Genomic DNA, 13,360 nt, shown 5'->3' on the forward strand with positions numbered 1-13,360 from the left:
CGCATCCTGAAGCGAACGTAACACACAACTGCACGTCTGCGTGTCATGTTTTGCCGCTTCCGCGCATGCGCGTGACATCATTTTGAGCGTCTGCACATGCGCGAGCGGTGAAATCCAGAAGTAACGCACTCCATTACTTCCAGGTCGCTGTGGAGTGCAATTCGAAAATATTCGTCCTGAAGCTACTTCAACCTGAGGTATGATTGTATGCGTGTGAGAGAGGTTCGATGTACTTTTGCAAGCAGAGTTCATACAGATGCACTGCACCTGAAAGCTTCCTGCCTTCACACACCCATGCTCCATCCATCATATCAATAGACCTTTTGCTGTGATGTACACAAAGTTTCAAAGCTTTGCCTCACAGGGCTCCCACAGACCTAAAGGATATCCAGTCCAACCCTTTCCCCTTGCAGCAAAACCTTCCACACCTACGCTAAACAAAAATCCCTTTTACAACTTGCTCTGCCTCATCTGTGGCATAAACAAGGATGCCTCCTGAAGGAAGTGCTTACAAAATTTAAGGAACGCAGGTGCTTCCAGACAACAAGCCCAGTTCATGCTACAGAGGAAGGCTGAAATGGTAGCAATCAAAATAAAACAAAACCTTCCCAAATACAGTAATTGTATTATATTGCTGGGGTGTGTGTGTGTGTGTTGATACTTCATGACCCTGAATGTAGTAGTGAGACTGATATCAGAGCCTGATGCCAAGAAGGTCTACTTGGCCCCTGTATCCTCAACCTGACTCTTGTTCCATCACAAAAAAGGGCATGTTTAGTGGGGAGACCCTCCCTCCTCCCAGGGGGTGGGGGAGATAACAAAGTTCTTAATAGTATCTTGATAACTGATTAAGATCTTTTGAAAGACTGTTTCCCCCTCACACTATTTTGCAAAACATTTCTTGTACTCAGTAAATGCCACATTTATATGATTCTTCAGCCTGACACCTGTTAAGACTATGATAGCTCCCCTTAATTTATTACATCGAAAGTTCAGTTAAAGCCACTCTGGGATGACAGGACTTTGCTAACGGCCATTAAAAGGCAAGAGTTTTTGGATCAGGCCCCAACTGGCCTTAGTTCAGCTATGCATCAGTTGCTGCTAATTGCATGACCTGCACGAGAACGCTGGAATGAATCCCACCCCTTCTAAGAATCAGGCCCCAAGCAATAGGAAAAAACAATGCTCTATCCAGCCACAGAAACCTGCAAATCAAGCTGTTTATTGCAAAGCACACCTACTTCACTCAGCAAATGGATGGAGGCTGCCAGTGCTGAAACTCCATCTCAGTTAAACGGTGACGTCACTCAGGTGCACAAACCAAAACATTGGCACAGCTTTCCCTAACATGCTGCAGCCCTTATTTTGCTGCTTGCTAAGCTAAAACTGAAACTCTGCAGTGCCAGATTTCGGGTCCTATTAAGGACTGATTTCTCTAGCCAGTTGTGAGCAATCACACTCCCCCCCCCCCCAATTCATTCAATACTCAAAACTAAAACAAAACACGTCCCTTGGAACAAGCATGTGGAATTCTAGTATCTCGGTTCTTCCAGTGACTGCAGATTTTAGGCTTCCTTAACAGTCTTTAAATATATTCATTAAATGTCAACAATACAAACTACACTCAACTTTTAGATACCTTCCCAGCTGAAACTAAGAAGCATCCTTGAAAGATTGTTCATGGAGGCATGTTTGCCAAAAGCCTGATACAAAGCAATTAATTTTCAAAATGATGGCAATGATCTTGAAAGAGTTGAAGCACAACAGTGCTGCCTGATATCCCAGCTGCTTGGTATTTAGTAATCTAGTAATTTTGGGCAGCGCAGACATGCTGAGGTTGAAGAGAAAGGCCACTGTAGCCTTGCATGCACTCTGTTCACCATGGTTACTAGCTAAATAAATTAAAGTATCAACATCTTGTCAAATACCTAGCTGCACAGGGCAGGGTTTCTCCCCTTAAAATAAAATCATCCTCAGACAAAAACACACACTAATGGGGGGGGGGGACCAACAACCGCAAACCACAAACACATATCCCAACCGCACTCACACCCCCAAACCCATATAGACTGTTTCACGAAAAATGGGAATGCAATCTGAACAGAAGCTGTATAAAAACATGCCCTAGTTTGCAAGTGGAGTCCTGTCTTTCATCCCCTTGTGCTGCCTTTGCCATCTGACAACACACTTCTACCCACAATGCTCTCTCTCTAAATCTCTCTCTGCCTCACGCACGCGCAAGCACGCACCCAGAGACATGCTCTCTCTCTTGCACACACACACACACACCTCGTCAGAGAAGCTGGAGTGAGCCCACACTCACACACAACACACATGCCCCCCCCCCGCAGATGCCAACTTACCCACAAGTTCTATTTCAGTCGAAACTGGCGTCCTCCACTCCCCAACCTGGAGGGGGAAGATGTTTCTCCCTCTCTTCTGTTACAAGGAGGGTGGGGTGGGGGGGAAGGCCACATCTATCTGAAAACACTTCTAGGCAGAAAGAAAGCATGTAGTTGCAGAACAAAGAAAGCCAGGGCTACCTTAATCTCAGCAGCGCAAGGCAGCCAGTAGCTATTTTTCGAGTCTGCTCTCTCTCTCCCCCCTCTCCGAGGGCATCCTGCGCTCTCGCTCTTTTTCTTTGCCTGTCCAGCTCCTGCACAACACACATCAATTATTCATCGCTTGTCTCCCGGTTTCCAGGCAAAACCAATCACAGATGGAGCCTTGCTAATGGGCTCATGCCGTACTTGCCAACAGGCTATTTGTGCTGCCAGCGACAACCCTCCAGAGACAATAAAGGGAGAATCAGGTTCAGCTTTAGAACTTCACACATCTACGCGGACAGACCTGAAACAAGCGAGGGGGCACGCAGTGGCGTCCGCATGACATTGCTGGGAGAGGGTGGGCGGGCGGGTGTCTGTGTGCAGCGCTTGCAAATATGAAAGGAGGCTCCATTAACAAAAAAGAAAAACACCCTTCTCTCTCTCCCCCTCCCCAACGCCGCTTGAAAGGACTGGAAAGAGATGAGGAGGGGGAGAGAAATAAAGGAGGGGGGGAATCAAACACTAGGAAAATTCTCACCTCAACTGCATGTTACTGGTATTGATGGTTTCCTTTTGCTGTCTCTAGTGGTCCATCCCTTTGCTCTCCCATTATACCCATCTATCACTTACGTGCGCACGCACACTCACACACTCACACAGAGATACACACAAGCAGACACAGCCACTTTGCCAGAAGGGAGAGAGAAAGAGAACGGGAGAGGGAGTGGGGTGGGGTGGGGGGGAATCCAGGCATCTCACATTTCAAACTTGCAAGGAGGGGTGGTGCTAGGAATATTAGGACAAAGGGTTGCTCTCTGGAACGCCGCCAAGAGGCTAAAATTACCCCCCTCGATCAATTAATCAGAAGCAACACTTGTTTGAGTGTGTCTAGCAAGCCATTAAGGGCGCCTGGTCAAAAAAAGGGCTTCTGTTTGGGAAAGAGCTGGTGTACAGGGTCTCCCCGCATCCCCTATTTAGAAATACTGTTGACTAAATCCATCAAACTAGTCAAGCTAATTAAGCGTCCAGAGGAGGAAGGTTCTGCTTTTTAGGAGACAGCAGCGACGTTGGTGGCTTCCTGCGTGAAGGCAATCAGCCCGCAAAAAGGAAGGGGAGGAAGTGGACACACGCCACCTGTACCAGAAATTCATATTGGCGTAATTCTGGCATGAATCACTGTTTGAAAGGACAAAACAAAGAGGGTTGTTGCCATTTCGTCAGCTAGTACACCTGAAAAGAAGATTGAGGTGGATGGATTTGGAGCAGAGCTTTCATTTGGCTGTATTTCTCACATCCAGCAGGTTACTCTCTGGGGAACATCCAGTATTTATGCAAACCTTTATGTGCTCAAAGCTCAGCACAAACTACATGTGAGAAGCAACTGCAGTCTAATTATTTGGCCTGCGTTCACACACGTCTGGAAGCTTAACGCAGGAAAGGAGCAACACACACAATTAGAATGGAAAAAGACACTTTTACTGCTCGGCCAAATTTACAGTAATTATGGCTTTCTTTGACCTAGTTGTCATCTGTTCCACATTATTTGCCCCAACCCATTCCCCAGATCCAGAAGTGACTTGTGGGACCATTCTTGTGTCAGCAGATTATAAAATGGGAAGCTGTCAAAGGACAGCAGAACATTTAGGATACTTCAAGGAGAGTTGTGTGTATACTATAATTCTGTAAGATCACAGGGTAAAGAACCCCAAAGGATGCAATGGGTCAATGGGTCTATCTACTAACCAGGGATGGCTGTGGGCAGGATTCCTGCATTTGCAGGGGGTTGGGCTAGATGACCCATGGGGTCCCTTCCAACTCCACAATTCTGTGGTGCAGAATAGAGCACAGAATTTAGGTTCTGGAATCTCAGCTTTTTAAAAAGCAATTTTCTAGCTCTTATGGCTCAAAAATATGCTTGATAATATGTAAACAAACTCTGAAGGAATCTCAGGAGAGGTGACTGTGTAGAATTTCAAGTGGTTGAACCACAGCTCCTTGTCCTTCCCATGACTATCAGAACTATCCAAATTTACTCAGTATATTTTATACAGGTCGCAGAACTCAGATTCCCCGCCCCCCACCCAGAATGAAATATGGATTGCTTGGAAACAGTTCTAAATTTATTTATTTAATTTACTAAATCTGGGATATGTGGAGCTGTGATGTGTTGTTTAATCCTCCAAGCAGTAGATCAGGACCCTATACAAGGCATGTCAGTGCAATTACTACTGCAGTATAAACAAATCTGACATCTAGGAAGGGATGCCTAAGTTCAGGATCTGATGTTTCTTACAAAAGCACATGATCCTGAACTTGTAGATGCCTTACCTAGATACTCAGGAGCATAAAGAATCAGGGTTCTGATGTTCTGAACAAGTGAGGAAGGTGAAGAATCATAATGGAGATAAAGGAGTCCTAAACCAATTTCACTGCCCCACAAAGGGATAGTACTTAAGAGAATAATTTATGGGCTAGGAAATCCCAGTGCCAGATATATATACCCTGTGGAGCCCCCTAGGCAGCAGAATTCTTGGGGGCCCCCTTGTAAAACTAAGAAAGCTTGATTGTAAAAAGGTATGGGGCCCATAGGCCTCTCTGCCTACAGTGGTACCTCAGGTTACATACGCTTCAGGTTACAGACTCCGCTAACCCAGAAATAGTACCTCGGGTTAAGAACTTTGCTTCAGGATGAGAACAGAAATCGTGCTCCGGCAGCGCGGCAGCAGCGGGAGTCCCATTAGCTAAAGTGGTGCTTCAGGTTAAGAACGGACCTCCAGAACAAATTAAGTTCTTAATCCGAGGTACCACTGTATTTGGCAGTCCAGCACTGGGAAGTCCCCAGTTCAAATTAAAGCTGTGCCAAATTTCCAGGAGTTTCAAGGTTTAGCACAAAGGTATTGCGGGGGGGGGGGGGACGTGGATGGTGCTGTGAGTTAAACCACAGAGCCTAGGACTTGCTGATCAGAAGGTCGGCAGTTCGAATCCCTGTGATGGGGTGAGCTCCCGTTGCTCGGTCCTTGCTCCTGCCAACCTAGCAGTTTGAAATCATGTCAAAGTGCAAGTAGATAAATAGGTACCGCTCCAGCGGGAAGGTAAACTGCATTTCCGTGCGCTGCTGTGGTTCGCCAGAAGAAGCTTAGTCATGCTGGCCACATGACCTGGAAAGCTGTATGCCGGCTCCCTCGGCCAATAAAGCAAGATGAGCGCCACAACCCCAGAGTCGGTCACGACTAGACCTAATGGTTACCTATACCTTTATTGGGGAGGGGCAACACTCCAGCTGAAAGGCAGGCCACTTCTGCCCCACTGCTGGTTGTTCTGGAACTTCTTCGCTTGACATATTACTTCCAAGATAATGTGACTCTCAACAGGAAAAAATAATAATCCCAGCCATAATTTACACTCTGAACAGCAGCCTCATCCAGACTAACCCTCAACACCCAAATTACTAATATGAGGATAAAGTTGGCCACCATGCAGGACTGTAGCAAAGGTTACTGAGATCATTTATAAGAAACACTTTGAGCACTTAGCAAGAGTACTATATTCCTCTTCAGAATCAAGATAGGAATATACTGAATATTTTTTCAAGAGAACGAATTTTGGATATTTTAACATTGCTCCAACTGTACAAATTATTTACAGTTCCACATACCATACCTTTTAACAAGACTTTCAATAATAGTTTTAATGAATTCCTTATACAAGGTTTAAATTTCAAAATGGGAATTGAATCCCCGACCTTTTAAAGAACAACTACTTGGCTTTCGTTTCAAGAGATTTTCAAGTTAAAAGAAGTCATGTTTTCTGTATGGAGTGAATGATTGAAAAGTACATAAACAGGAAGCCAATGAGAGCTTTCCCCTTCTCGGAGGGAAAAGTGGCAGTTTAAGTTGTGGCCAACCAAGAACCAGTCTTTCCTTGACACAGCATCCTGTGGTAAAAAACCCACTTCCTATCCAAGCGCAACCTTCAAAAAATCTATCAAGCCTTGCCACAGATGCGCTTGAATGGGCTATCTTGCCGATTTCAATTAAAAGAACAGAAAATTGCCAAGAATGCATTTTGCCTTTTTTCTCTCAGACTAAAAAAGCGAAGAAAGAATCTCATGGCACCTTAAAGACTAACCAATTTTATTATGGTGTTAGTTATTGTGAACTGTAACCCACTTCATTTTGGTGAAGTGGGTTCTAGTCCATGAAAGATCATAGCATAATAAAATGTGTTAGTCTTTAAAGTGCCACAAGACCCTTTAGTTTTATTCCATGTTTCTCCAGCTAACGCACCTACTCATCTGGAAATTGTTACAATAGAAAGGACCAGCGTCCCTTTGCAAGCATCTGCTGTACATCACAGGAATTGTTGTTCTCAATTTAAAAAATAAAATAAAACCCACAGTATGACATTATAACAGGGTATTTGGAATGCCACTCTTTTTTATTAAAACAGAACTCATGCTCTTTTAAAAACTATAATTATGTAGACATTAGAGTTGCTCAAGAGTGCATGCGGGAGGAAGTGAGAAAATGGGTGTGTGGGGTGGCCCTCCAAGACTGAAGTCTAAAATTAGGAGTTGAGCCTTAGCCAGGTCTGTGGATAAGCATATGTTTCAGGGGCTTATATACAGAGCCCTACTGATTGTTAGATCTTTCTGCAATTGATAAATGGAGTCATGACTCAGCACTAATCACACAGGTGTTTACAGGGCTGCTCCTAAATGGTTCCACTCATTGTGACAGGTTTGGGTCCAACAGACATTAGGAATGAAGCTTAATGTATGTATGACTAAGCTTTCCCCATCTAGGTGCTGGGTTTGGATAATAAGCGCATGAGGGAGGTGCACTCAACCAAAGTCTAAGCAACAGCATCATTAGGAAGAACTGAGTAACCCTATGACCCTAATCCTGCTCTACCCATGGGCAACTACAGCCAGGTGCAACAAGTAACAGTCCCAGATGTGGAAGAGAATCCCACAATCCCATCTGCCTCAAAGGACTCACGTAACTGGTCAGTGGAGTCGGGTAACCATCATAATGCTGCTGGGTCTGCAACCGCAAGTGGGAACTGTATCCACACATAGCTGCCCTTTCGGAAGCAGAGCTGGTGCTACCACTAGGCAGAGTGGTAGAGCTGCCTGAAGCAGCAGATGCTGTCCTCAGCTGCAGTGGAAGACACTATCCCATCAGTGTCTCCAATGTTAAGAGACTCAACTGTCAATCTGGTTGGGTTCTGTATCTGGAATTGGGGGTGAGAGGTTGCCATCTGGTCAGCCTCTAAGCACAGAATGTCTTGAGTAAGCCTTGGTTAGCTTAGCCAGTGGATGACTCAGGAGTGTTATCTTAAAGGTAAAGGGACCCCTGACCATTAGGTCCAGTCACAGACATCTCACTTTATTGGCCAAGAGAGCCGGCGTACAGTTTCCGGGTCATGTGGACAGCATGACTAAGCCACTTCTGGTGAACCAGAGCAGCACATGGAAACGCCATTTACCTTCCCACCGGAGTGGTACCTATTTATCTACTTGCACTGCATGCTTTCGAACTGCTAGGTTGGCAGGAGCTGAGACCGAACAACGGGAGCTCTCTAGGCTCTGTGGTTTATCTTACTTTACTCATTTTTAAATGGTACTTTCGCTAAGCCTTTGAAATGACTCCAACTGCCTCATAGCGCTTCTCTCCCATATCAACATTTATTCAGGTGGCATTGTACAATCAAGATTTATCTATGCAATCCAGAAGGCACAAGACTGCAATTCGCTTAAGGCCTGGGCCTCACCCACGGAGCTATGCAACTAAATGGGTTGATGGAATAAAGAAGCATTTCCCTATATTTTCCATACCATGGGCAATGAGGACGTTTTTGGGAGTCCCCTGCACCTTTCAATTACAGCATAAAATGCCTCGTACGATTCAGTACATCCTAACTCTCTCCCTTGCAATATCACCTCTACCAATTTCTCAGTCAATATTGAAATGGCACTCCTGTGCTCTGAAGGGGAGAGATCACTGGATGCATGGCAGCTAGAGTTTTTCAAGGTGTAGCTTCACCCCTTCATATAGCACACTACTTTGACTTAGCATACAGTTTGGGAATCCATTAATTCAGATGCAGAAACCACAGAGCCGAATACTCATCCCTGCCTCACACTTACCAGTCTCTTTTCAAAAACACACATACCCTTCCAAGATTGGACACTATCCTATGTCAAAAGTCAAACTGAGCTGAGACTTCTAAGGAGAAAAATTAAACGCATGATCCACCAGGACTTCTACTCAAGCCCCTGATCTTGCATCCCATTCATTTCCACCAACAAAGTATGTTTTTAATAAATTTATACCCAATACATACAATTTCCACTTTAGATTTTAAAATCTCTCTCTCCCCCAACTTCCTATGCAGTTATATCCATGGTCAAGTGCAAAAGTTCAGGGACGCTTCATTTTAAAAAATGCTTCCCAGTCCGTCCCCCCCCAACTCTCCTTCTGTCTCTCTCTCTTTTTTAGTTGAAGCAGTTCACAGTAGACAAATCACTTATCTAGAAATTATGTACTTACTTTTCCTTTGACAAATCTTCAGCAGGTTTCTAATCCCACCATGCCACTTGAAATATCACTTTCTGTGATGACATTTGAGTCACAGTTGTCACATGCACCAGGCACTGTAGTTAAATGGATTAAATCATACTTCATAGCACATTGCATTTTGGACAAGGAGTGGTTTATCATTGGTAGAAATTAATCATAACAGGTCTTCCCCCCTCCAGGGCAAATTCCCAATCATTTTCAAAGATTACTATGTTTAAGCTCCAATGACGACTGTGTGTCAAATTACATCATGGGAAATGTTGTCTCACAGGGATAACTATTTAAAAGCTCCCACTGAAGTCTTTTTATACCAGGGAGGAGTATATGTCTGTATTGGGGCGGAATATTGCCATAGAGAAGAACTGGGCCAAGAGTGATGATTAGCTCCAGAACCTACAAAACATGGCTTCTGTTTTGTAATGGTAGATTTTGCCTAGTTTTTGCCTTTGGATAACACACACAAGTACACACACACATACCCCAAACAAATATTTCATATTATTTTAAAGCAGACATATCCAAAATGTACACATGTAGGCTTGAGTTCAATAAAATAAAAAAATAAAATATTACTTATACCCTGTCCATTTGGCCAGGCCTCCCCAGCCACTCTGAGTGGCTTCCAACAGGATATTAAAAACACAATAAAACATCAAACATTAGAAGCTTCCCTAAACAGGGCTGCCTTCAGATGTCTTCTAAAAGTCAGATACCTGTAGTAGTTTATTTCCTTGACATCTGGTGGGAGGGTGTTCTACAGGGCAGGTGCCACTACCGAAAATACCCTCTGCCTGAATAAGTTACACTGTAAAGGTACAGTGGGGCAATTACAAGAAGAAAAGGTATGACTTTCCCCCTACATGGACATATACCCCACTATAAGAAAAATACTTCATTTTCACATATGAAGTACAAATGTTTTTAGTTCACTGGCTGAGCTGCAGGCTATGCTATCACAGTAGGAGGCAAGAATGCTTCTGAGAGTGCTCTTCTGTTCGAATCCTGCTTGTAGATTTCCTACAGGCATCTCTTGGCCACTGTGAGAACAGGATGCTGGACTAGATGGGCCACTGGCCTGATCCAGCAAGCTCTTAAAGGTAAAGGGTAAAGGGACCCCTGACCATTAGGTCCAGTAGTGGCTGACTCTGGGGTTGTGGTGCTCCTCTTGCTTTACTTACCGAGGGAGCCGGCGTACAGCTTCTGGGTCATGTGGCCAGCATGACTAAGCCGCTTCTGGCGAACCAGAGCAGCGCACGGAAACGCCGTTTACCTTCCCGCCAGAGCGGTACCTATTTATCTACTTGCACTTTGATGTGCTTTCGAACTGCTAGGTTTGCAGGAGCAGGGACCGAGCGATGGGAGCTCACCCCATCGCGGGGATTCGAACCGCCGAACTTCCGATCGGCAAGTCCTAGGCTCTGTGGTTTAACCCACAGCGCCACCCGAGTCCCTCTTAAACATTTACTTGTTCAGATAAAAACTCTCAATAATATAAACCAGGCATACACAACCTGTGGCCCTCAAAGAACCCATACCAGCCATATATTATTGCCTCACAAGTGTCCTGTAAGAACACACTGCCTTGCATTTGGTGTTCCAGGCAGGCAGGAGAAACAAGAGGTTTATTGAACTACGCATGGCTGGTAACCTGTGTTGGCTTGGTGGGTCACAAGCTGTATGCAGGTGCTGTGCAAATTCTTGCACAGTACTTCACGATGACAGCACTTGGCCTTTATATCTGTATACTAAAAAGAGAAAGGAAAAAGCAATCACATACGAAGCAGCCAAACCAATTGAGTATGGTTTTGAGTGGTGTCTGTGTTTCAAAAAAGATGAGACACACATTCACTCCAGAAGTAGCATGAGAATGAGAGAAAAGCAGGTATATTAACTCCGTGGGGTAGCAATGAGAAACTAAGTTTGTTCAGCAGTGAGTAGAGCTCCAAGAAACAGTTCCAGGAAATAAGTGATATTTATGTTTCCCCACTGCTCTCTTAAATATAGACTGTTCTAGGGAAATAAAATACCCCTATAATCATAATTTAAAGGCCACATATAAAAATGTATTGGCTTTTTCATGTCTAAGTATGTTTGTTTTGAAGTGTAGGATTGTAATGGTAAAAACTCCTATGGAAGGTGTCATAAGACACCTGGCACATTAAGCTAATGTGGTTAATGCACACTTTTTCCTGAAGTCGACTACAATATGGCATGTGAAGAAAAGATATGGCCTGCACCAGAGTCGTGGAAAGAAGCATATATTACACTTGTACCGAAAACAGAGACTGAAAAGACACAGCTTAAGAACTACCGCCCTATATCATTACTTAATGTGGATTACAAAATTTTTGCTGACATTTTGGCCAAGAGATTTAAAAAAGTGTTGATGGAATAGATTCATAAAGACCAAGCGGGCTTTCTCCCAGGAAGACATCTGTCTGACAATTTGAGGAATATAATTGATATTCTGGGAAAACTAGAAGTGAACATAAACACTAAAGCAGTTTTGATATTTGTGGATGCGGAAAAAGCCTTTGACAACATTTCCTGGAACTTTATGAAGAAGAATCTACAGGGCATGGGGGTAGGCCAAGGCTTTGAGAATGGTATAAGTGCAATTTATTCAGAACAAAAGGCTAAATTAATTGTAAATAATGTGGTGATGGAAGAACTTAAAATTGAAAAAGGGACATGACAAGGTTGCCCAATTTCCCCACTCCTTTTTATTTCGGTCCTGGAGGTTTTGCTGAACATGATTAGAAGGGACCAGTTGGTTAAAGGTATACAGGTCGGAGCTAAACAGTACAAATTGAGAGCATTTGCAGATGACTTAGTATTGACGTTACAGGAGCCAGAATCTAGTACTAAAAGAGTTTTAGAACTGATTCAAGAATTTGGTCAAGTTGCAGGATTTAAATTGAACAAGGTAAAAACTAAGGTTCTAGAGAAAAATCTAACATCAATGGAGAAAGAGAGGTTTCAGAATACGACGGGTTTAACAGTGGTTAAGAAAGTGAAATACCTGGGGATTAACATGACATCAAAAAATGGGAATTTATTTAAAGATAATTATGCAAAATGTTGGGCTGAAGTGAAAAAAGATTTAGAAATTTGGTCAAATTTGAAGCTTTCATTGCTGGGCCGTATTGCTGCGATAAAAATGAATGTATTGCCTAGAATGTTGTTTTTATTTCAAACATTGCAAATTGTGGGCAAAATGGATTGTTTCAAGAGGTGGCAGAAAGATATTTCTAGATTTGTCTGGCAGGGCAAGAAGCCTAGAATAAAATTTAAAATACTAACGGATGCTAAAGAAAGAGGTGGATTTGCCCTGCCAGACCTCAAACTTTATTATGAATCAGCAGCTTTTTGCTGGTTGAAAGAATGGCTGCTTCTTGAAAACACTGACATTTTGGATCTAGAAGGTTTTAACAATGTATTTGGATGGCATTCATATTTGTGGTATGATAAGGTCAAAGCACATAAAGCATTTAAAAACCATATTGTCAGGAAAGCGCTGTTTAATGTTTGGATAAGATATAAGGATTTATTAGAAAACAAAACCCCAAGGTGGCTGTCACCAATGGAAGCGAAAGCCTTGAAAAAGCTCAATATGGAGGTCAAATGGCCGAAATATTGGGAAATTTTGGAACAAGATGGAGATAGACTGAAATTGCAGAGTTTTGAAAAACTAAAAAACAAAGTGCGAGACTGGCTTCATTATTTTCAGATAATGGAGGCATTTAAATTGGACAAGAAAATTGGCTTCCAGGTGGAAAAATCAAAATTAGAAACTGAACTGTTAGAACCCAAAACTAAGAACTTGTCAAGAATGTATAACTTGCAGCTAAAATGGAACACTCAGGATGAAACGGTAAAATCTGTTATGACTAAATGGGCACAAGACGTTGGACACAACTTTATGTTCGCTGACTGGGAGCAGTTATGGACCACAGGTATGAAATTTACGGCATGTAATGCCTTAAGAGAGAATATTATGAAAACGATATACAGGTGGTACATAACCCCAGTCAAGCTTGCAAAAATCTATCATTTGCCCGATAATAAATGTTGGAAATGTAAAGAAACTGAATGTACATTTTTTCACCTTTGGTGGACGTGCCCAAAGATTAAGGCTTTCTGGTAAATGATATATAATGAATTAAAAAAAGGTATTTAAATATACCTTCCTCAAGAAACCAGAGGCCTTTCTCCTGGGCATAGTCGGCC

The 13,360-nt window shown here is 43.2% G+C and overlaps 1 protein-coding gene across 16 annotated transcripts in view; it reads right to left on the reverse strand.

The window, feature by feature from the left end:
- ZMIZ1 (zinc finger MIZ-type containing 1) overlaps window positions 1–13,360 on the reverse strand; it is a 386,929-nt gene that overhangs the window by 95,239 nt on the left and 278,330 nt on the right. Inside the window, exon 1 of one of the 16 annotated variants that reach the window (XM_081007646.1) lies at window positions 3,085–3,228. The exons of 13 other annotated variants lie outside the window; for them this stretch is intronic. The gene's annotated coding sequence lies outside the window, so the exon portion shown is untranslated. Of the gene's footprint in view, window positions 1–2,363; window positions 2,471–2,543; window positions 2,657–3,084; window positions 3,229–13,360 lie in introns of those variants that run through there. 2 more of the 16 variants (XM_081007647.1, XM_081007648.1) reach the window with 2 other exon arrangements.

The sequence above is a fragment of the Podarcis pityusensis genome, assembly GCF_964106645.2.
Source record: "Podarcis pityusensis genome assembly, chromosome: 5".
NCBI lineage: Eukaryota > Metazoa > Chordata > Lepidosauria > Squamata > Lacertidae > Podarcis > Podarcis pityusensis.